We start from the raw sequence: 26,643 nt of genomic DNA on the forward strand, positions 1-26,643 counted from the left end.
CATCTAGGGAAACACTGTGAAAACTTCTATATATATAGATTGTGTATTAGACCATAATTATCTTTGTTGTAATAACGGTATATTACAGTGGTTTTCAAAGCTGGCTGCATGTTGGAATCACTCAAGAACCTTCAAAAAAGATACCGATGCCTCTGACCCATTGAGGATTTAGATTTGATTAGTCTGGAGTCTGTCCTGAGCTTTGAAAGTCTAAGCTTTTTAAAATTAAAACATTGAATCCAGATGTAAGATTTATGTGTATTCATTATCCATTTTAAAACATTTCTAAGTGCTAAAATTTTTCACAATAAAAGCTGGGCAAACAAAATCAATCATCTTGTTCACTTGATCGTGTAAGACAGGACTATCCTGAATACAAAATTCGGCAATTCACAAGCAGAAAACTACTTTCAGATGATGAAACATGTTTCAGAATTCACCAAGTAGCTTAATTTCAACTTACTAAAATAGTTTCACTATGAACTCTTTTTGTTTCCAAGCTTTTTATTTTAAAATGTTTGTAAAAGGTTTAGCTAAAAAAATCATCCTATCTTAAAACAAATAAACAAACGAACAAACAAACAAACAAAAAACAGTGGCTCACTGACATTATTCTGAATATCAATGGCCTGTGCAGAATGCTGCAGGCATAAGATGCATTTGGGCTTTATCTATCTATTAAAATAAATCCTTAATATACATTTGATTTATCCTAATTTGCTTCTTTCTCCTAAAAATGTAACAAAATCTTCCAATTAATATTATATGGTCTATTCTAGTGCATCTGTCATCTGGACAGTTATTATTCATAAGGGAAACCGTAGTTACTATTCATTATTTATATCTCATCGACTTGATTTTCTTCCTGGCAAGAACACTAAAAAAAAAATAGAAATATAGCTGGAAAAGTGGATTGGAGCCCTGATTAAAAAGATATTCATACTTAAGGATATATTCTTTTGGAAAATATTTACTAAGAATCTCCTATGCACCTAGCAATGTGGGCACAATTATGAACAAGCCAAACAGGATCCCAAATTTATAGTCAAGCTGGGAATACAAACAAGCAAGCATGATGCAATTAGAGCATTGCTTTTGTAAAGGTAATCTGATGGTCAGAATTAAAATAAACTGGACCAAGTTTGCATTAAAGTGTATATACTATTCACAGGTAAATAAAGGGGATTCTTTCTAAAAATTAAATTTGATAATATATTTCTCATGACTGAGTTGCTTTCCATTCCATTTTTATTTCTTTTCCCTTTTGTATTAATTCACGTGACTGCAAATGACTAAACTTGGTGGATTAAAATAACAGCAATTTATTCTTTCATAATTCTGGAGGCTTCTTATAAATCCAACATTGGAACCACTGCTGCCAAGCTATCAATGGAGCCATACTCTGTCCAGAGCCTCGAGGGGGTCTATTCCTTGCCTCTTCCAGCATCTGTTGGTACCAGCGTTCCTTTGCTTGTGGCCTTGTGACTCCAATCTCTGCCTCATGTCGCATGCCTTCAATGTGCGATCCCATCTGGGGCTCAACTGGACAATCCAGGATAAAATACCATCTCAAAATCCTTAACTTAATTCTATCTCCAAACATCTTTTTTTTCCAAATAAGGTAACATTCACAGATTCCAAGGATTTGGATTTTAAATCTTTGGGAGCCAGTATCAGATTGCCACACCTACACAGAAAGCCTAAAAGTGAAAAAGAACAATAGGGGAAAGAGCCGGCTGGACTAAACCGGAGCACTCGCAGTTCTGCTCAGAACACATCTGAAGAGTGAGTCTGCTTCTGAGCAGGTCCCCAAATGCAAGGTTATTTACTCCTCTGTGATTTCATGCGTCTATGGTAAGGATTTAATTAAATGGGATTGGAAACCATCATACAAATTGAAAATATTATTATTTATTTTCTCTCTTCTGCCTCCTCACTCATAATCCCAAATTTCCTTGCAAGAGTTCCCGTAACTTTCACTTACCTATTTTAGGACTCCGGCTTGATTTTTAAATATTAGTCCAGGGAGAAAGAGCCTAAAAGAGTTCAGCAAGACAGCGTAACACAGGCTCAGTTCTCAGGGGTCTTTATGACCAGAGGTTAAGGGCAAGGCTAAAGCCACGTCTGAAAGACCTCTGCTGCTAGAACCTTTGCAGTCTCTAGAACTGGAAAAGGGACACGATGTTCACCTTGAGGACATTGTAGTTTAGTCACTTTTCTGTAATTACAAAAGTCAGTCTAGAGATGCTAAGAAGTTTAAGGCTAAAATTATGTGGACAAGAAGAGTGGAATAGAGATTTCCAGTCCAAACGCTGAGGAGTCATCATGATGCCTTCATTTAATTCAATAATCACAGCGGTGGAGGCTAGGCCAAATCTTTGCTTTCCTGACCAAACCGTTTGAGAACCATAATGTAGACCATCATAATACTAACTTGTCTCATTCTCCAGTAGCCTGGATATGGAGATTTGCTGCTATTCTAGAATCCTTTAAGCCAGTGATCCTTTGCTAAAATTCTTATTCAGAAGTACTTCTTAATATTGTTAATACACAAGGGTGTCTTCTATAAATAAAAACATTCTGATGTAGAAAATTTAACGTGAATCAATAATTGCTTGCACACAAATTCCATCTACTTTCTACTCCAAATGTGCACTAGCATATAAATTCAATGTTTAGTCTCTCGAGCAAGAATAAAAATACATCATATAATGATGATGCCATTACAAATATGCTTCCATTTTATTTGAGCTATTAACATTTTTTGCTTTTGTAAACAGAATAAAACAATTCATTTAATTGGTACATTGGTTTAAAATATAGCAACACGAAAGCAAATGCAAAATGAATAACAAACTAAAATCCAAGGGATACTATCCAAGGGTTGTCTGATGTAAGGTATGCACGGTGGGACAATGCAAAGACATAAAACATTCAGTTTCACCTGTTTGTTTTCCAAGAACATGTTGAGCAAGCACAAGGGTTAGGTAACCTATTATCTCCTCTTCCTCATTTATTGGCTTGCCTTTAGGTAGCAGATGTTCCGGGCAGCTACATAATATCTCTATTGTTTCCTCTTCACTATCTCATCCTGCAATATCCTTCCACTACTAATATTCTCTCATAGAAATCATTTTAACTTATTAAATGTATGATGCAACAATCGTGCCAATAGCACACACTATAATTACAGAATCAGAAAATTTTTTTAAAGAACTGGTCACTGCAGATCCAGGGTACAAAAATGGAATTGCATCAATCTCCAATATACTTTCTGGACCAAAGTCCTTCCACCTCTCCCCCTGCCTTCCCAGCTTCGGCAGGACCACGGAAAGGACAAGATTGGTGTCTGTAAGTATGAAGGCATGCCAGGGTCACAGAAGAGATAACTCCAGTTTTGCAATATAAAACAACTCATGCAATTTCTCCTCCAGCCAGAATACTAATATGACTCCTGAAGCATGCTTGTCTCTTTTCCACGTGCCCTCAGGCTAGCTTCCCTTTCTGGCCCAGTCTCCAAAGCAAAAGGTGAGTCTTTAGAGCCAAGCTGTAGAACAAGAAGAATGAAACCGTAACTGCTACCAACACAGATGGCAAATGAAATTTCTTGAACAAGTAGATACCATTATCTGTAGGTAGTTGTTCTGACACTGCTGTTAAGAGTCTCAACTTCTTTTGTTCTATTAGGGTTAAAAAAAAAAAAGTAGATACAAAGAAAGATTTTTATGTCCCAAATATTGTCATATAATCAGCAATCATTTATTGACTGTACACAGCAGGCCTAGTATTAACTAGATATTGGAATTCAAGGATAAAAAAAAGAAAACCACATTTTCTGGTTTATAGTCTAAGACAAATACAATAAATGTGCACAGGTAGTTGAGGAAAAAATAAAAAGACTACAAAGAGATTTTTAAAAATCACACATGGTGCATTTTTATAAAAAAAACCATACTTACAATAATGCATTTTTATCAAAGGACATAGCTTGATAATATTATTCTCTTCTATTGGCTAGTCTATTCCTTTTTCTCTCTCCCACTTTTCCTTTTTTACTGCTATGATTTAAAGTTTTTATTCTCAGACTTACATACTAAAGAAAAAAAAATTTTTTTTTTTAATTTGAGGTGGAGGGAATCAACAGAGTTGCAAACTTTTTATTTGCCAAATAAGGACTTTTTTAAAAAATGGAAACTATAATTGCACTAGCTTCATTTCATTAAAGACACTCAATTACATAAAAGAATGATCACTTCATTCAAGTATAAACAACCAATATCAGATCCTTTCATATTTAATTAGAAGTGTGAATTATAGAACAAGAAAAATGCTAAATAACAAATAGGAGGAGAGAAAAACACTGATGGCTCCAAAAAGTAATGAAGAGCAGAGGTTGGAGATAGCGAAGATTTTCTGGATTTCACACTTTTTATGAGGGCCAGCCCAATTCATTTTGAACGAAGCAATGACAAAGAACCAAGGTGCGTTTTTGTCTTGCATGGAATGTATCAGATGAAGGAGACACTCGTCAAGAATCTTAAAATAATGTAGGAATAACTGGAAAGTGATATATAGACGTGTTACCATGGGGGAGTTTCGCTAAGAACAAGCAGCTAAGAAAAACGCTTTTTAAGTGTAGACAGAAAAGAAAAGTTAGAGGCCCAAAAAAAAAAGAAAGAAAAAAGACCTGGACAGCACGAGACATTGAAGTACAAATCAGGGTTGCGACAGTTGAAAAATAAAGTACAGATCTGAGAAATTTTAGGGAGGAAAAAAGTATATAGCTCAATGACAAGCTCCTTGAGCAGGCCTGAGGGGAGAGATGTCAGTGATGACTCAGATGTCACGAGTGGAGAACAGGCCGGACTCCAGTGACATGGAGGAAGTAAGAAAGGAAATGATGCACGAGACAGCGAGGAAACATAAATAGTTATCTGTGGTTTCTCCGGCAGAAACGCATGTGTGAAACATTCTATGTTCTATACTTTAGTTAAAATATAACTGGGAGAATAATAACATATTAATGACACAAACTTTTGCTTTGAGAGAGCATGTCTAGGAATGCGTGTGTAGGAAAATACGACGAGGGAAAATATAACTCAACAGTGGCTAGCACTGCAGTAGTAATATAAGTAAACCTTTATTTTCTTCTTTGCACTTTTATTTATTTTTACAAATTTTCTCTAATGAGAATACTATTTTGTTGGTATAATTTTTCACTATGTTAGAATGTTGTTTGTTTATGACTTTCATGGACACACATATATACATACAAAATATGTCCACTTAGTTTAAGTATCTGGAACTTTTAGCATACTGGGGGCACTCCAAAACATCACTTACATATCCATAGAAGTTCAAGTGGATGATCGTGGTCTGCCATCTGGTGACTTTCACACATTAAACATATATCAGAAGTACACAGGCTGACTGTACTTCAGCTGAAGTTAATCATACAAGCCAAGAAATTTCAGCCCAATAAATAAGTTATTTAATCTAAAGCCCAACTGTGAAGGACCAATATCCACTGAGAACTATGAAAACCTCTTTTAGAATTATAGAAGGCATCAGCACTAAAACTTCCTAGTATTAAATAAAGTACTTCATAGTGGTAAGAAGTGGAATAGTAATATTTCAAAGTAAATAGGGTCAATGACCAATGCAAGGTCATCAAAACAGAGAACAGTCATAATTCTTAACTCAAACTCAGGCTGTGGACAGTTGACATAGTGAATTAAGTCACTAAGAGAGCAGACTTTGGAAACCAGACTGCTAGCGTTTTGAATCCAGTCCTACTACTTGCCTAGGGTATGATCTTGAGCAAGTTTCTAAACCTCTGTGCCTCAGTTTCCTCAATTGTAAAATAGAGATAATTACTTCCATACTCGTAGTATTGTGAAGTATTTAGGAATCAGTTTCCCTATATAGGATCTTGTAAAGCACATAGGGGCAGTACTAGGCAAATACAGTATATCACGTAAAGGTTAGCTATCATTACACATATTTTTCATTATAAAGTGAGATATTGAAAAAGTCCAGCCTCCTAATAAATTATACTTGAAAGTAACCAGAAATATGCTAATCAGGTTGGTCATCATTTGATACAGTTTTGCCATGTTCGAAAATACCGAGGGACTTTTCTTTTCCCTTCTCACTTCCTCTTATTCCACCCATCTCCAATCTACACACACAGATTAATGCAGTTGATACTAGAGTTCCTCAAAAATAAAAGCGCCTAAGAGTGAAGCCTAGATGGTTTGTTCCCCAATGTATCATGCTCTTTCTTACCCAAGCCCTCCCCAAGGAAACCAAGGAAACCCCTTTACTCAGCAATCCTGTATGTTGTCAATAACTTTCAAAATCAAAAGCAAGTTGACTCATTGTGAAAGAAAAAAGTCGTTACTAAAGTAAAAGTAAATAAATATATATTTTTCAAAAGACAGTAATAACTGGATCTCCATTAGTGCAACACAGCCTCCCAAAACCCAGTTTTGAGAATTTCTCCAAGTCACCTCTCTGGATAAAGAATCTCTTCCCAGCAGGACCATCCACTCATGTACTAAGTGCCAGCACAAGCTGAAATGCTAGCTCCCACTAGTATTAAATGCCACTACAGTGGTAGGCTTCTGTGTTCTTCAGCAACCTGTCATTTGCACTGTCTTCTGCAAAGATGGGCAGCTCATCTCCTAGTAAGCTTGTCTTTCCCACCCTCTTTTTATAAGAGGCTCCCTGAGCATTGTATATATGATTACCAGGGAGCTCTAGAAAGCCAATCTACTTCTCCCCAGTTATCAAACCAATGAAAGTGGCTTCTAGGCTAACATCCCATCAGTCAGATGCCAAGCCAAAAGTTCCCTGTTAAGCAAACTGACAAATGCCAGAGGCTTACCCAGAATTCCTTTGGTTCCTCCCAGGGAGTTAACTTCTTCCAAGGTCAGTCTCTTTCCTGGGATACTAAGAAAGCCAACCACCTGGATACGTCAGTGAAATATGGGCCCAGAGCTTCCAGAATCCTCAGAATTGCAACCATAGAATTATTTATATAGACTTCTGGCTTTCTCCAGATTCACATTTCTTTCAGAAGTCAGGGGAATCTTCTTGTCAACTTTCCCTTAATATCTCCTTAAAAACTATTGTTTACAAGCACATCGTTTCATCACTTTAAAATGCCAATTGGCTGAAAATGCTGAGCAAGTATTCTACTTACTTGTTAGGGACCAGACCAGCTTCCATAAACCATACCCTTAGGACTTGGAACTCTTCGCAGGTCTCAGAGAAGTCGTAAACTACCAGTTTCCAACCTTCCTAGTTACTGCCAATGGTAGAAACTATAGTTACCCCTGGAAATGCAAAGGATCTAAGACAGAGCCCATCGACAAAACTGTGGCTGAAACCTCACAGTTAAGAAAGTGCTTTCTGCTTGTCTGGGGCTGACAAGCCATAACTGCTTTCTTCATCTCTGGCACCAACTAGGACCCATCAGGACACCGCAGCTCAGGCTCAAAGACCCCCCAAAGTAGGCCTGGCTTGGGGGCTCTTCTTTCAGTCTCTTCCCTGAGCATGAGAACAAGGTAGGTGAGCATCTTTGTTCAAAGGAGGCAGATTTCACCATGGGAAGTGAGCATACAGGGAGTCACTTATATTTCATACAAAAAGCCATCCTTTCTTCTACTTTATATCTTTACCTGTGTCAACCATCTCTGTCTCCTCTCACACTTTGTCCATCTCTGGATTGGTTCATGAACGTATTGTGAGCAAGCTACACTTATAATAGGACAGATGGGAGAGACTACCTTAAATAGCATAAGAAGTTCACAAGGAACCAAGCATGGTTTTTTGTTTGTTTTTGTTTTTGCTTTTTGTTGCTGTTATTTACAATGGGCCTGTGTGCTTTTTACTGTTTACCTCATTTAATCTTCATAGCACCACTGTGGCACAGGGAGATTTACCAACTTGCCCAAGGTCATAGAACTAGTACGTGATGGACCCAAGATATAAAACCATGCTGGTCTACAAATCAGAGCTCCCTCTTTCACCACAACGCCATTACATTATACTTGTTACATTACTCAGTGGATCCAAGGGTCAATGAGGCAGGAGTTTATATTATGAAAAGTGGGTCACAAGCAGACACAGACTAAAAGAAATCCCATTCTTCAGGCAAGGTTGACCCTTAAAAGGCCATAAATCGTCCTCAAGCTCTCCCTCCTACCAGCCTTTCCACTCCCGCCCCCAAGCATCCTGTCCCCTAGCCAAATTAGAATCCTCACGGAATTAACCCCCATCTAAACCTCCCTCTGCTCAGAATGCATTTACCTTCCTACTCCAATCTGAATCTTCCCCACACCACTCCAACAAGGTAAAACCTGAAACTTTCTCCAATCCTCTTAGTTGAGTGTAAGATGTCCTTCCTCTGCAAATACCCACAACAGAGTTGTTGATTTTTTAAAAAAACGCAGTTCAGTGGTTGTAACTTCCTGTCCTGTATCAGATATGTGACACGGCTCATCATCCTTAGCAGAAATTTAAAAACCCGTTATAGGAGTTGATCTCTGACTAGCACAATAAACCTAACATGGGACAAAACACGGAGTACCTGTTCAACAAACTCCAAGGAGGTTTTTGTTTGTTTGTTTGTTTTTGTTTTAAATGATGTCTTATCATTGACAGCTGCTACACCGGGTAATGAAAACAAATGTAGCTGTTACCAGTGACAATGATTCCATCTTTTGGAGATTCAGTAGGACTGATTCTAATGCACTGCATCTACTGTCTAATATAAAAATCTATATTCCCTTTCTACCTTTTCGAGAATCTCAATATCACAAGGCCAAAAAGAGGCAAATTCCAGGTAATTTTTTACCATCCAGAAATATATGTGCAGTTACTCTTCTTTGTCTGGAATTATTGAATAAGCTGAATCAAGGGGACTAATCCTAAATTTCCAGATGAATAAATAGTTGCTACCACTAACGGTCATTCCCCAGACAGTCCTCATCAGCAGTTTGGGGGCAAATTTACCACTCTCACTGGAGATTGCTAACAAGGAGACACCTGATGACTTTCTGAGAAAGGCAGAGATTCTCTCAGATAAAGCTTCCCTCAGGAAGGAAAAATGGGCAATAATGTTTTTGCACTTGAAAATTTTACCAGAGAACTTAAAGATACAGAAAAATAATCCATTTACATATTCTTTTGCATTAAGATGTCCTTTTGGCATAGTTTCAGAAGTCATTCCAAGTGTGAAGGCAAAATACATACATACAGATATCTTTCTAGTCCTCTTTTTTATTACTTAAAAAAATTATACATTTTTTTCATTTACTTTTCATGAGGACCTGAGATAATAACATCCCAGGAAAAACAATTCTTTCCATTTTTCCCTCACTCTTGGCATCCCAGCCTTCAAATTTCCATTTTGAATTCTGAAACTACAAAGAGATTTGACCATTTGAATCAACTTATCATTTAATTTTAAAGGGGAGTGAGTTAATTTCTGTTTTTACAGTAACTACGTAAGTTTAAATTATGAATCTAATGCTAATAATAAAAAAGACCTGTCATTGCTTTGTGGCTATACAGTCCATTTATAACATTTTATTCATCATAAAATCAATATAACTGTCCTGGCCCATGAGAACACATATGCACATATCTAAAATGATTTGTATGGAAATTATAAGTAGAAATTAATTTATTCACAAAATACTAATATTTTCTTCACATATGTGCAGGGCCTAAAGTGCTACATGTCATTAAAAGGAATAAAACCACAGCTAAACTAAATATATGCTTATCAGATATATTCCTACAAATGTAATATTTAAAATGGAAAACTCTTAAATATCTGATGTGGCTTAAGCAAAAGTGGTAGATTTTTACCCTAGTCTCAAGTAATCTGTCATTACATAACAACATATGAATTATCCAAATGTAAACTGATTAATGTTCTAAATAAAATAAAACATGATGACAATTCAGAAAGTAAAGAAATAATTGATTGTTTATATTGCTCACAAGTACAACTTTAGACTCTATAGATAAGGATTATTTTCAAACAAATAATTAATATTATCCTTATTTACTTTTTCTCCAAGGGGTAATATAAATAAAATATTAAATAGAGTAAATAGTAACTTTAAAAACATTCATGCATAGAGAAGAGGATACATATCAATAATACAGTATAATATAGATTTAATATTTCTCTCAGAGAAAAGGAAAATATTTTATACTATGTTTTCATGTGCTTAACAACATATGTCACAATTTAGAAGATTCATGAGGGACCAAATAAATTTTATATGCTTTCACAATATTTGGAAGTTTTCTTAAATTCTCTGAAATTGTAAATTCACTTCAGTGCTATCATCATTTATTCAATATAAACTACTTTTGAGTTATTGAAAAAAGATGCTAGCGGCATGCGAAAAACAGTGTAACAATTGCTTTACATCTGGATCCTTTCTATAGTGGACTCAATTTAAAAATGCTTGCAATTTGACAGGTTATTCAATCATTAACTTAGTCCACTAACAAAAATGAAATGAGGAACAAGCAGTGAGTTCGTGGGGTGACAGGGGGCAGGGGGAGTAAATGACCAGAAATGGTCACTTGCAACACAAATACAGAAACATTTTCCCTAGTCCAGTTCTTGATAAAGTACCACACAGACTTTGGCCTCAGATCTGAACAGCATGGGGCCCTTAGAAGCTCGGGGGAACCACTCTTAAATAGCAGAAGACAGGGACTGGGGATGGGGAAACACTGGGTCAGGCAGATCCGCTGCTTTAGCCAGCTCCACGGAAAGTTCCATCTCAAACTCCAATGAATTCTCTGCACTTTAACATTTTGCTCAGAAAGCTGGTTTTTCCTAATGAAATTCATTCTCAACCATTTCTTCAAGATGCTTGTATCATTAAAATTTCAGGTGGAAGTTTAAAGACTGGCCCTCTCTAAGCTTTACACTTACTGGCCAAAGGTTTCTCAGAACAAAATTTTATACAGTTATTTTCAATTTCAGTACTATCGATTAAAAAAATAAATAAAAGAAGGTATACATGAACAAGTGATTCCCTGGCCAACTACCTAGGAAGCGTAATTGAAAGGATGTGAACTACCCCAAAATGGCAACAAACAAAAGGTCTCTGGCAGATACCCCATCCATGTTACTACGTGAATCTACTGTTTTCACATTGCCAAAACACTGCTGACAGACTGCATACACGTCTCTCTGCAACCAAGAGCTCGAATAACTGTTATGCTTACCAGACTGATGCTCCTACTCTTTGTTAGCCCACAGTGGCCTACTAGGGTCCTTGGCTGCTCCTGCAGGCTACCTCCATTGCCACCGGTGTCTCACTGCAACCTGTTCTTGCAGCCACCAGCACCCGTCCCTGGGCTGCCTCAGAGCTGAAAACTGCCAACACCTTCGTAAGGGCACGGAAGCAACTGTCACTTACATAACTGCTCTCCTCTTCTAGTCTTCCACCCATTTTTCTGTTCTTGACCCTGAAGCCCAGGGGCTCCCTCCACCCCAGTTGAAGTCACTGGGGCTACTGGCTCAAGACAAAAAATTGGGGGCAATCTGGGCTTTTTTGCAGATTTTAATATTGTGAAATGTTTTATTTTTTACAAAATGCATGTTTCCTTCCTTTCTTCCTTCTCCTCAAAGAGACAGGTCATCCAGGGAGTTAAGCAGCCTGAGAGGGCCCCTTTCTCAAAACTATCCCCGTTCCTGTGCTCCCTGTACCAGGTCTGTAGACATGGCAGTTTGGGAAGATCGCTCTGTGCAAACTCAGTTTGGGAAGATTTGCTCAGTACAGATTAAATGGATTTAATGTCGAGAATCTAGAAGGATATAATGTCAAAGAGATTAAAAAGGCATGAAATCTTGAGACACAAATTGGAAACCATGAAGACAACCCAAAGAATTCTACCTGGTAAGCAGCACAGGACTGGCATCCTAGGAAAAGCAAGAGCATTCTGAGTGAACACGGAATTCTGTTTTTGCTAAGATTAGCACTTTGTGGCAGCAGGACATTTATGGGAACATGTCATACAGGGACACCTTGGCCTGGAAATCAACTATTTATAAAACAGGTCTAGGTTTAGGACCAAGAATAAGCAATTCCCAACCTTTGGCTTGTTAACAAGTTTCAAATTACTTTGCCTAAAAGTAGGGAAGCTCCAGAAAGAGCTATGGTGAGTTGATCACTCGGTCCATAATTATAAAGAAAATCTATTTACTATGAAAAACATCCATGGCTAAAACATAGTTACCAGTATATCCTCTCCAGCCAGTCAGGCCTCATTCACCACCTTCTTAAATATTTTCAGTAATATAATCAAAAGCGCTTTTGAAACACCAAATAAGTCAATTTGTTTTGAGACTTTTATATCTGTAGTAGGCCAAGACTTTAATGGCCTTGAGGCCCCTCAAGTATCTTGATGACCTTACTAAGGGAAGATGAGTGGTTCGTTAGCAACTGTGACATTTCCACACTTTCCAGCAGAAGAGAACTGCTCATTTGGAGTTCAGTGGAAAGTCCTCATGCAGCAGACAGGTGACGGAGACCTCCTGGACAATTAGAAAAGACAAGCAGACAATGCAGACTCACAGTTGTCTTGCTGTCTTATGTCTAGGGCTCAATGTAATTATTCAGCTTTTATAGAAAAATAATGGCATCTAACGGCATCATGGTGCTGATAGTGGCAGCAGTAATATTTTAAAGGCTTATCTTGTTACTATGTCATGCTGGTTCCGGGAGATTTTTCAATGCATTCACAAACAGTTTCCAGTTTATAAATGCTAACTAATGGAGAGAGAAGAGAGGCCCCAGCCCAGGGCTTTCTCCTCCATTCAATCTACAGAAATTTTTACTTCCCCATCAGCTTCTGAGGTCCACACGACAGCTATGGCACACCCAGGCTGCTGCTTTGAAAGACCCAGATTAGGGCCTGCCAGAGAAAACATTCTTTCCATGAACTGAGGCTCACTGTCATTCAGATACACATACTATGAATGGAGAAAAACTTCGAAGGGAGATAATTGCACTTACCTTATTAACTCTCAGTAGAAGGTAAATAACCAGGTTTCAAACCAGAATGTGTGCGTGTGTGTGTGTGTGTGTGTGTGTGTGTGTGTGTATTCGATTGATTCTGGTTTGAAACCTGGTTATACGTATACATATATATATGTATATATATACATACACACACACACATACATACTGTGTGATCTGAAACCAGTTATTCCGTGTCTTTGAGCTTTCTCTTCTTTATGACAAGGATAACACAAATTCCTTTTTAAACATTTGAACAGAAAGTCCTCAATAAATATTTGTTTTTCTTTTCCTCTATGATATAATTTGTCCCAGTTACATGAAAAGCTGACCACAAAATGCCAGAAGACACCTCAGGACCACAAAAAATTATTTACTAAATGTCATAATTTAGTGAAACTATTTATTACTTCACTGCAGTAAGCAGTATCTTGGGAGCTGAAAGTAGTTAAGGTGATATCTGAAGGTGCCTATTTTTACTACCAGTAAATTGCTTAGAATCCAGATTGGCATAACCTTCTCTCAGCACCAAAGATAGTAGTTTTCGCTATTATAAACGCAAACACAAACTACCAGATGATCAGACATTCTGTTGTAATTGTTCTATATATGCTTCTAGAAACCACATTCGATTTATAAAAGTTGGAAACAATTTCAAAGAGCAGCACAGTGGCGAAGACACTGACAGCAGATCGCCCAGGTCCAAATCCCAAGGCTGCCACTTACCAGCTGCACTGCCTCAAGCAAGTTATGTACCACTCCGGCCTCCATTTCTTCCTGTGTAAACCGGGGATAGTATCACCTCCCTGCCTGGGGCGTTATGAGGAGTAAATGCGTTAAGCTAGCTCTAACTTAGTGGCAGTAATCCTTACCCAAAAACCCATGGTCTGGAAAAAACAAAAACAAAAACGAAAAAAACTGAGATCGCCCTAGTCTTTTAAGTGGAAAAAATAACATATCACACATCTACTAAGACCCTCAACCAATATTCTAAAACATAACACGTGACAAAACTCCAAGACATAATTAACACACTATCGCGTCGAATGTAAAATGCTTAAAATGCTGTTGAGAAGATCAAACAACTAGTAAGATTAAGTGTTGCTTTTAGGCAGTGACATGGTATATATCATCTTAGCTGACGCTGAGTATGTTTTCAAGAGGTTCGCTTCATACTTAAAACGTAACTTGAGATATTTTTCCCACATTTGTGTTTAAAACATCATATTGGTTTGGCAGGCATGCATATAAATTTTCTCCACAAAAAACATATGCTAAAAATTGTTGTATTAAAAGACTTATGTTATGTAAGGCTTAGGTATTAAAAAGTAAGAAACATCCTTACTGTGAAATCATGTTCACCAAAGAGAGACTCTACAGGGTAAGCCCTCATCAGTAAAGCGGACAGTGGCCACCAGAAAAAGGGCAACTTAACAACGATTACTACTACTGCTAGTAGTAGTAATACCAGTACGAAAAAAACTCAAAATATGCTATAATTCCAAAATATATAATTTTCCCACATATAAAGAGAGAGCAATATTTTAGGGCTTCACAAATGGTGTTCCCTGGGACATTGGTAGTAAGTACACTGAAAAAAAAAAACCCCACAGAATAGACTTCCGGCTGCAAATATTTTTAGAAATTCATAATACATGCTATTATATGGTACAAGAAGTCCTGCAATAACTTTGTTTATACCAAAATATTAGACCACAAAACTCTTTTTTAATAGAACACCTAGCAACAGGTGTTCCACACACAGTTTGGGAAACAGAGATCCAATACTTTGGTTTATTTATTGAAGAAATTTTGCTTTAAGCAGATTAACAAAGTATTAGTTTCTAACATGTATAAAAAGCCATTAGAATGGGCCTTTCATTTTAAGGATACCTCCCCCTGGACTTTGTATTCAAGCTGCAGGCTTCAAACTAAGCTCAAAAGGGAATATAGTTGACCCATGAACAACATAGAGGTTGGGGGCTCCAACCTCTTGTACAGTCAAAAATTCACTTATAACTTTCGACTCCCCAAAAACTTAACTACTAATAGCCTACTGTTGACATGAACAGTTGATTCATACATATTTTGTATGTTATATGTATTACATACTATATTCTTCCAGTAAAGTAAGCTAGAGAAAAGAAAATGTTATTAAGGAATTCAAGGTTCACCTGTGAGTTTTTTTTCGAATTGTCACAAATCTCCAAAAAGTTTTCCAGTATACTAACTGAAAAAAAAAAAAAAAAAAAATCTGTATATAAGAGGACTCACACAGTTCAAACCAATGTTGTTCAAGAGTCAACTACAGTTTCTTTCCTTTGCCTTAATAAAAGAGATGGTAGAATTTTGTATCTATGGTATGGGAATGGAAAACTGGTAAAAATGTATTTCTTTAAATGACCCTAAAGTCTTGGGAATTAAGAGATCTGACAAAAATTACCATCATTTCCAGAGACTAATAATTTAAATTGATATAGTAGATTCTCACAAAAACAATGGAAGCCCTAAGTTGGAGATACAACGTATTTTATTTTATTGTTTGTTTGTTCATTTGTTTGTTTGTTTTACCTCTACAGCACCTGGTCTTCCTCAGTAGTGTCCCATCCAAGTACTAACCAGGCCTGACCCTGCTTAGCTTCTGAGATCAGACGAGATCAGGTATATTCAGGGTGGCATGGCCGCAGACACAAAGTATTTTAAAGAAATGTAAAATATTCTAATCTTTAAGTACTGTTTAAAAGCATCTCCCTACCTCATGGGAAAAACGCTCCCATCCCCAGAGATCAGAGGGTGTCCTAGTCATTTATCTTCCTCTTTGCTTTGAAAGAAGTGTGGCAAGAAGCAAATACAGTTTAGTAATAATAATAGCAAAGCAAAAGCTCCTAAACAAGAAAGGAAATCTTACTGTGATGCTACCTAGGTATGTGAAGGCTCAATGAGGACAGTTGTTGGGTGACTGCTAAATATAAGTGATGGACTGGGAGTAGAAAAACCAAGTAACTCACATAATGACATTTAATTTTTAAATACTTTCTGGGATGTCTTCTACATGTACTATATAATCCCCCCAAAATTATGTGTTGCAAAATACTACATCTGTGTCCAACAGTCCCGTAACATAAATATCACTGATTGGATGTAAACAAATATGGGCCTTTGGCAACTTTGCTGCTATCAAATAGGGGGACCATGTTCTGTACAAGGAGTAATCTCACTTCTCAGGACCCTATTCTTCCATAATTCAAATTTAGATTTAAATTCTTTTTCAGAAAGCATTTTTGAGAATCAGGCATAATTTTTGGTGGAAAGGAGACAAAAAGCTCTATAATAAACTATAAACAATAAAAAGTCAATCTTTTCAAAATATCAAATATTAATTGGCAAATACAGTTGAATTACTATCATATGCAGGATATTGAATCTACCTAGTACTATAAAGAAAAATTAGGCTACTGCTTAGGGTGTATTTATATTCTCGATGAAAAAACAAATTCTCTAATATAAACTTACCTAACAAAACAAGGCAAAGGAATAAATTTACATAGAATGCATGTACACTAGTGGAAATTTTTAAAGTCAAGCTCCAAGGAACAGAGATTTCTGTACAAGAGTAGCAGATAAGAAGACCAGGAAAGGCAGATAGGGACAAAGAGAGAGACTAGAATGATAACCGAGTAACCTGTTGCCAAAGATGTTCTCCCTGTGCGTGAGCCCTTTCCTCACTGAGAAGAGAAGCCTATCCCCAGGCTCTGGAATCTGAGCTGGCCTATGGTTAGTCGGCGAATAGAATATGGCTAAGTGGCAGTGAGTAACATTTGAAGCTGGACCCTAAGAAGCCTGGCAGGGCCCGCTCCGCATAAACTTCTTAGGACGCCCACTCTGGGATAAGCCAGCAAGAGTGTAGGAAGCCTGACTATTTTGATCCTGCCACGCAATAAGGACGCCCAACTAGTCATCCGGAGAGCCTTACAAGGAGAAAGAGATGACCCACCCACCCTGGTGTCAAACCTGGTCATAACGCAGCCTCTGATGATCCCCACCTCAGCTCATCTTGCTTGATGGAACCCAAAAAATAACTTAATTTTGATCCTACAGAATCAAGAAAGAAAACTCTTATTTTTAAGCCACTAAGTTTTGGAGTGGTGTGTCACACAGCAATAAATGACTGAAACAACCACCTCGACCTTCGGGATAGTGGCTATAAACTCATGGTGCCTGAGCCAGATACTACTTGCAGGCAGAACTTTTGAGGGCTTATTCAGTATTTTTAAAATTCTAGCTAACCTTTTCTACCAAAACCCAAATTTTTATGAGGCCTACGCTTTTCAGTCATCCACTTCATTCATTTCTTACATAACCTACCAGCCCTCTATTCTTAGGTATATAAATCTTTCTCCAAGAAATGGGAAGCTAAGGATTAATACAAGTATATAATCACCTAAATATATCCAGTACAATGACATTGTGATTATACTATAATATACAATGATGCAAAATATGCTATAATTCAAAAGAATTTTAGTCTGGAAATACTAAAGCATATATATCCCCATTTTCAATAATAAAGAAAAAATTAACAATCAGTGATTCGTTTAAAAAAAAAACTATATAAATTTACTCCTACTTTGACCCAAATAACTTCTGTGAGATGATGGACCATAGCTTTGACTGTATTATTTGGACCAGAGAGAAATAAACAGACACATACTCAGTAACTCTAGTAAAAACATTAATTATAGAATAAGTTGGTCAAGTTACATGTTTCTAGACCACCTATAAATAGCCAAAGTTCCTTTCAACTTTCAGTTGCCAGATATATTTCCTTACCCAAACCAAATCTCAATTACTCAACAAATTCTTTTAAAGTTTCATACCTCAAAAGAGAGAACCATGCCACAGTTTCCTAAATACGACACTGAAAAAGTTCTTTTAGAATCTATTTGAATTATATGGGAAACTCTTCTCAGGAAGTCTTACATTTATTTTATTCCAGTCTTGTCATTTACACCCAATAAAGATCTTCACAGTCATTTAGTTAAAATACAGATTAAGGTTTTTTAAAAGTAATTTAAAATTTAAGACATTTCAATTTACATACCCTTTATGTCTTTTTAACTTACCCAAATCTCTTTTTAGGTAGGATTTTAATTTATGCTGCTCATCAACAATATCAAATCCCTACTATTTTCCTCAAAATATGGAAGGTATCTGACAGACATTAGCATTCAGATATACCAGATCTCTATAGTCAAACCCAAACTTCAACAAACTTCAACATTCTTGTTAATGCAAATCCCAATATTTTTCTACATACTTCCAGCTTTATAGCAGCAAGATGTTAAGCCATTTCCCAGTTTATTAAATTAATGACATTATACTGTTCTAATATGATTCAACTAGGATTACAAGAACTTATATCAATTTCCACTTTCTTAAATCTTCCAAAATAAATGACAAATTTAGACAAGCTCATAATCCCTAATGAAAAACAGGCAGGTTTAGGAGGCATGGAAGACATAATTACTGGGGTGTGCAGAGCTCCCCTGTATCTTGGGAAACACATTGTACTACCGTAAGATAAAACTACAGGCAGGAAAGAAAAAAAAAATGCAATTTCACTTAGTTCACAATGATCCTGAGGCAACAAAGAAACACTGAACAGTAACTTCCAACTCAGCTGAAGATTTTATTTGGGTTTGAAACATTTATTTCTCACCCTGTTATTGGGAACTCAGACACATTTTCCCATAGCAACAATGCTATGAATAAATAGTCTTTGGGGTTTTCTTGCTAGTGAAAAGAAATCTATTAACTCACAAAATGTCCCTATTGGAGAATTTACAGCTCCATGGAATTTAAATATCTTTTACGCTATTTTTCCTCCACGGAAAATGGCTTCTACATTTCTAATAGGCATATGTCTCTCACTCCTCTCCAGTTCACCACCTCATTCCTTCCTCTAGATACTTCTACTTCCAGGAAAAAAGTCCCCAGTTTCTTATAAGTGGAAGCAAACAGGCTGCTCAGATGAGCCATTTGTAAGCAGAAGCTACAGCGTTTACAGCAACTTGAAGTGCAGATGCAGGGAGAGATCCGAGAACTGACTAAGCGGACAGTTTCCTAGCCTAGGGTACAGCGCACAGTAGGCATTTAAAATAAATTTATTATGTAGGATATACATGAAGAGAAAAGTTAGCAGCACAGTTTTCAAAGGTGTATACTAAATGGAAAAGGGGATGGGGCATAGGAACGGGGGTGAACACATACCCTCGGATCTGTACCATAGACATCATAACCCCAGCTTAGCTCTGCCCCATGAAACATCACTTCCTGGCTTATGAGATCAGGAGTTATTCATATTGTACATACATATATTTTAAGCTGAAAAAAGGTATAAAAACTATCCTTTCCTCAAATATTTAACTTTAGCAATAGTGATACAACAGTATTTTACCTGCAAAATATTCAAATAACCTAAAGTCAATTTGCTCTTTGCATACATGAGCAAATAGCTTTTCCCTGCTCTATACGTCATGATTTTCCATCTTATTAACAAACAACTGAGAAATTTACATCTGGCCAAGCTAAACTATAAAAAGCTATTCAAAACAGTCACCTGGGCCTAATAAGGGTTCACTACTTTTAAGCCTCTTTTAAGATTCTTTTTGTATTCTTAGTAGTTATTAAAATAAATATTATCTGAGATATTTTATAACATCCTACAAATTTTTTAAATTAGGAAGTTATACTACATATATATTAAAGAAAATATTCTTTTCCCAAACCATTTACAAATCAATCTCAAAAACGCTTTCTGATAGTATTTCCAGATTAATTCATCAACAGATAACCATCTTCAACTGCCCTGAATTATCATAGAAAATTGTTGTGCTGTATGTCAAGCACTCTTCTAAGTACACTACATATATTACCTCATTCAATCCTCTTCTCATAAACTCTTAAAGTATTAGTATCCTCAGTTTGCAGAAGAAAAGGAAAAAACTGAGGTTGTATGATATTAAACAACTTGTCCAAAGTCACAATGCTAGTTAATGACAGAACCAGGCCTCTGACCCGGATAGTCAAGCTCCAAAGTCTGTGTGTGTAATCACTACTCTCTACTCCCTCTCATACTCATTCATTCAAACTTTTTATTACCTGCCTCAAGTAGGCCAACACTTTGCTAAGGCATCTCAAGAAACTTACATTTTAGTACACAGAAAAAAAGTAAAATGCAAATTACACTATCAGCATAACAATTCTGGTTCAGTGAAATGTCTAGAGGGAAATTTAAAGCATTATATTGAAAATGATTTATAATAATACTCCTCATCTGTATATTTTTGAAATACTCCAAAGCTACATATTTGATCTTTGTAATTAACTTTGTGAAGCAGACAGAGCACTATTACGTTCATTTTATAGATGAGGACACAGATAAAGGTATGATGTCCTGAACAGTTGAGCAAGGATGCCACATCCTAAACATCTTAGAAAAGATGCAACATCCTTCTAAGAGAATCTGCCCTACCCACAGACTCCGCTTCTTTAAAAATAAACCCCTCCCCTCCTCAAAAAAAAAAAAAAAAGATACCATAGTTTGCCTGGAGCAGCTCAAAAAAATTCACTGAGCAAACCTGATCCCCCTTCAAAAATCTGAAATTAGGAAACAGCAAGATGGGTCTGTTTGCTACGAGATGTAAGGTAATAGAGGGTAACAAGGCTGGGGCATCCATTAAGAGCCATGCTTGAGCTGGGAATGATGAGATTATAAAGCCAGTGGACAGAAAAAGTAGTCTCAAAGAGAGAGCAGACACGCCACGCGACCAGTTGCTGAGAGAAGAAAACAGGCAATGTCTCTTTTCCCTATGACCCAGATGCCTACAAACAACCTTTTCCCAAAAGACGCTTAAGTGTTCTCTGCAGCCAAAAAGCAATTACCAAACAGCATTTGTAAAGGAAATGACGTTTCACGCTCTTTCAACACAGATATTCAGATACTCAGTGGACTTGAGTTTGGGAAAGACTCCAGATGTAGTAACTGGTCACACAGGTCTCCATGATTTCTTTTTACTTCTTGCAAAAAAAAAAAAAAAAAAAAAGAGAGATAAATTTAGCCAGCTCACAGAAACAATCACAGAAGTCAAATAATTTGTCTTCAGAATTACCCAGACATCATCCCTTCTGCTCCCACTGCCCTAGATCACTCCCAACACCTTTATTCATCCCCACTCTCCTCAAATAAAACTTATTCTCTCTCTATCTCCTCTTATCAAAAGGAAAAAGTCATTAAATATCTATACTGACTAAAATTTTTACAACAAACCATCCCATCTCAGAGCATTTGTATGAAACAAAAGGTTTGGGTCAGGGAAGAAATCACGTAGGGGAGAGCACTCCAGAGAGGACTGGCATCACACCTAGGCCAGCGCACCTTCCCCAAACCAAGCACGGAGAGCCTGCTGTGACACTCCCCCTATCTCAAACCCTCTATTCCCGCCCCAACACTGTCCCCACCCAAGCCCACAGCCTGGACACCTCAAGTTCCTGCAGTTCTGAGCTCTCTCTCACACAGTGACATCACTAGAATGACAAGTAGAGAGGCTTCTCCTGACCCTTGGGCAGATCTGAATCAGGAAGAGGCAGGAGTGAGATGGCAGCCAAAGGAAGTGAGACCCCAGAGATCCATGACCGTGGAGCACAGGAAGCCTCCACTTTAGACAAGTGCAACCTTGGCCTCTAGGATGCTGGGTCCTTTCTCTAATATGTGAATGATATTCATGTTCACAGCTAACAGGAACTTTAAAAGTAAGAGAAAAAAATAATTAATTCTGTTGGTCCAATTATTAAAAAACTATTTAACCCTAATTGCCATGCAGTCCAGTAGCAATTATGGGCATCCTTAAATGCATCAATTTTTGTGAATTCATTTTGCAGCAATACTCTTAAAAGCACGATAAACACTAAGAACTTAAAACACAAAAGAACAAACATAAACCTTTCAAAAAGCTCAAGCCCCAATGACAACAGATGCACTGTATAGGTGGAAGGGTGAAAGAAGTGTGCCATGAGAAACAAGGTTTTTCTGGACGGGGGGCCTTAAGATTTATAAATCTTTATATATGAAAGTCATAAATTTCATTACATTCCAAGAAGATAACTTTAAACAGGCCCACAAAAATCACAAGCCTCACAGATGAGGGCAGTAAAAGGCAAATATCACATAACCGAACTCTAAGTAAAGGTAAGACCTGCCCAGTTGGAATACTGGGTGTGTCTTTTCACAATTCAAGAGAAAATTATAGATAAGTCTTCCAAACTATGTGATAAAGAAAATAAGTTTTTAGAAAGTACACATGTCATGAAATGGAAGACTAGAATGATTTAGAAAACAATCATCCATACAGACAGGCTAAAAATGTATGTGGTCACTAAATCCTCCAAAATTAGAATGAGGAAATACCTTAAAAACTAAGGTTAGAAAAAAAAAATTAATGTCATTTCACTTATTACATAATTGCATTGTAAAAACTCTTTACCATCCCTTCCTTTATCAAAAATATACATAATTTTAGATGCTACATAAATTCAGTAAGAAAAAACTCTATACATGACATAGTACAGAAGTTTCTCTAAATGCTGTGATTTCATGTGTAAACTCTGACCTCATCAAGAAAGACAACTGTCTTTTTCTTAATGCTTCTCTCAAGATGTTTCTGAGTTGCATGTTCAAAACTGAGTTTCAGATCTTGCCCAACCCACCATCTTTCAATCTGGAAGTCTGTCGCACCTAAATCAATGTGGTTGCATAGACCAAACCTTGCAAAGGCCTTTAACTAGTCTCATGTACTCATCTACCACAACCGTCAGAAAATCCTACAGGCTCTACCTTCAAAATATTTCGTCGCTCACCACCTGCATTACCTAAACAACTGAAAACTTGACCCAGGCCACTATCACCTTATCCTCCTGAGAGGTGTCCCTACTTCTACAGTCTCCATGGGACACAACAGCCAGAAAGACCTTTTAAAACCAAAACATGCTCTGCTCTTTCCACATTCAAAACCTTCTTCAATCACTGGTTTCCCATCTCTGAGTAAAAAAGTAAATTCCTCAAGTGTTCTACAAAGCTGTTAGGTCTGTCTGTCTCACCTTGTTTTCTCCTCCTAACCCCACTTAACTTCCACCACTGCATGCATGCAGGACTTTTTTTTGCTCCTCTGGGAACTCGTTGTGGGTTAAGTCCAGGCTTATGGTACCTACATTCCCCTTCCACTCTCTGCCTTGGAAACTCTTCCCCTGACTCTCTTCCCCATGTTATGTGCAAGGCTTGCCTACTCAGGTTTTCATTTTCCACTCCATGCCCCACTCTCCCATACACAGGTGTCTGTCCATTTTGTTCTTCATTATAGCTCCAGTTCCTGGACAACTGTCTGACGCACAATAAAGGCTCAGTAATGTTATGTGGAAGGACGGAATGACCAAATAGTTATGCTTACTCCATAAGTTTATAGAACCCAGAAATTGGTAGGACTTGGAAAAGTCTTGAACTAAATTAAGCATATGAAGATGGTGATCCTATTCCACTGGACACACCCGGCAGCACTGGTTCTTAAATGAGGAGGGAACCCTGGAGGCAGTAACAAGTCCACTAACCAAAAAACGGACCCACCCACATTCTCTCTCATGCCATAAAAGTCAATGTTTACAGACCTCAGTGTGGCCCATTAATGCCCCAAGGCAGGCCTGAGTGGCTGTCACTAGCTCAAAATGTAAATGTTGCTTTGTTCAAAAGGACATTTCCAAGGTCTTTGAAACTTCAAAGGCCTGAACTTGTACATTATGGCTAATTTTCAGTTATGCCATGTTTATTTAGTTAAACATATGGATCACACCCATGTTTCTTAACAAATAACAAAATATGAAAATGCTTCTGAAACGAGGAACAAGATGTTATATGCTGCGAGGCTCAATAATTCCTTTACCTACTGTTAAGGAAAGTAGCAGCTATGTAAGAACCAGGTACTGTTCTATGGCTTTACATAGAGCGTCATCCCACTTAAGCCTCCCAAAGACGGGAGTTATTATGAAATTCGATTTACAAGTAGAGAGTTAAATAATTCCTCCAAGAACAGATTGCTAATGAGTAGCAGAGATGGGATATGAACCCAGACAAGCTGGCCCCAGAACCCAGTTTCAGGATTTATGTCACCATGAAATAGTGCCTCCTGGTTCTTCTTATCCAACACCAATGGCAAATGGGGTCAATAAAAAATTCTATATGAAAAATGCCATACATTTATTTGTAAAAGAAATAAAAAATATCTCACATGTCAACTAGAGTTAGAAGGTCCAACAAGAAGAAGTACAAATTAGTAGTCACAAAACAGTCATGAGGATTTAGAGTATAGCATAGGGTATGTAGTCAATATTATTGTAATGGCTGTGTAGTGCCAGATGGGTGCTAGAGTAATCAGGGGAACACTTCATAAATTATATAAATGTCTAACCATTGTACTGTATACCTGAAACTAATATAAAATATGAAAAATATATATTCTCAGAAAAACATAAATCTCCAAATTCAATAAATGTCATGGGCACTAAAAAAAGGGTCCAAGAAGGAAAATATTTGACACTAATATTTATCGAAATATTAGCAAAAAACAGATACAAAGCAAACAGAATAGTTTTTTCTTAAAATGGCAGGAAAGTCAAAGAACAGTAAGAATAGACAAAATGCAGTATTCGTTTAAAAAGGGTTTGCAAAAGTAAACATTAAGGAGCCCTCTTGAAAAGTAACAAGTAAATAAAGTCTTATAAATATAGTTACTCATAAAAAGTGGTTTCCTTTGCAAACATTTGACTGTGTACAAGTTAGTCAGAACAACTAAATGTTAGCATATTTCTTTAAATCCTAATGTTTTGAGGAGAAAATATGACAAAATAAATTGAAAAAACAATTCTGTAAATATTTGAGAGGCCTTTATCAGGAGTAGGAGGAATTTCTTAGTCTGGCATCTAATGAATGCATCCTGATAAAAAGGAATGAAGGGAATTTTAGACTAACAGATAACTTACAAAAAGATTAATTCCCTACTATCTCAGATTCCCCAAAGACTAAAACAATAATAAAAAAGGACTTGGTAAGGTAAGACTAAAAAAATCAAACACTTTCTACAAATATCCTAAATCATATACATAGTACTTTATACTTTTCAAATGTCATATACATGAATTCACCTTATTAAATGTTTAATTAACTACGACCATGCTACCCTGAACACCCTGATCTTGGCTGATCTTGGAAGCTTAAGCAGGATCAGGCCTGGTCAGTATTTTGATGGGAGACCACCCAGGAAGACCAGATGCTGTAGGTGTAAACAAACAAATAGACAAATAAGTAAATAAATGTTTGATTAAATGGTTCATTAATGCGCATATTATTTTGAAGAGACAAAATCTTGCAATAAGCAAAGTTAGATTTCTGTGCCCCCTTCAGCAAATTTTAAATGGGGAGGGGGGAGGTAGGTGGGATAGAAAGAGTCTAAATGTTCCTCTTCTTAAGAATTTTGTCCCTTTTGGCTTAGTTTTGCCTTTTGATGAGCTTTCTAAAACAGGTGTCAACCATCGACCCTGAACCTCCAGGTCGCTTCCATCAGCTGACCAACTCCGCCAGAGCAAAATGCCTGTGCGTACCCTTCCCTGCTGTCATATTTAGAGGATCAAATCCTGAGCCCATCTCACTCTCAAATCACTCCTCCCTCCATCCATCACCCACTCACCCACTTTCAGGCTAAACAGGCTAACTCACAAAGGAACACTAAGCTTCTCTGATAAATTATTTCATGCTTAAGGGTAAAAGCTAGTGACTCTCTCTCCTCCCAGCCCTCAAACCAGGGTTCTCATCTTCTCCAGCCAATATAAATAACTGTCCCTAAGAACTCTACTTCAGTGATGGAAATTTGGGGTCAGTATGGACAAGTGATATGACTTGGGATAAGACCTGGTGCTGCAGCCTCACGAAGAGCACTCTTTGTGTGAGCAGCTGCCCACCCGCCACCACAGTACCTCTGGATCCAGCTTTAGCATAGGTGGAGAATGGTCCATTCCTCTTTTGTTCTCCCAACCCACTCTGGTATAGGCCACCCACAGCAGGCTTCAGAACTGCAAACACAGGATAAAGTCCCCAGAACTGGATAAGCAGCCCCAGGCAATGGCCTAGAGCCACAGACCTTGCAACAACCTAATTCCTAAGGTTTGAGTCCTCAAGGGGAAAATGAGAAGTTTGGATTCCATTTTCCTAAGGGTCTCTCTACTCTCACAATCAAGACCCAAGATTCAGCTCAGCTCCTCAGCCCACCCAGAATAAAGTCACAGGAGAATGTGCTAAGTGTATACAATTCTGGCAGATTTGATGGTCATGTGGAGTCCTAGGCGTGAGAGGTGTGGGGTTGACGTTGCAGGCTGCCTGCTCCTGCTGAAGGTTACTACTACCTCAGTGTTCTACCGAAAAATAGACAAAACACTTTATGGTCTCTCACAAAAAATGCTTAAGACAACAGAAAATAAGATG

At 37.4% G+C, this 26,643-nt stretch overlaps 1 protein-coding gene and 1 pseudogene across 2 annotated transcripts in view; both read right to left on the reverse strand.

Moving 5' to 3' along the window:
- ARHGAP18 (Rho GTPase activating protein 18) overlaps window positions 1-26,643 on the reverse strand; it is a 156,402-nt gene that overhangs the window by 82,941 nt on the left and 46,818 nt on the right. The window lies entirely within an intron of this gene.
- LOC118606468 lies at window positions 15,635-15,753 on the reverse strand (annotated as a pseudogene).

This window comes from Rousettus aegyptiacus, unplaced genomic scaffold, assembly GCF_014176215.1.
Source record: "Rousettus aegyptiacus isolate mRouAeg1 unplaced genomic scaffold, mRouAeg1.p scaffold_m13_p_1, whole genome shotgun sequence".
NCBI classification, from domain to species: domain Eukaryota; kingdom Metazoa; phylum Chordata; class Mammalia; order Chiroptera; family Pteropodidae; genus Rousettus; species Rousettus aegyptiacus.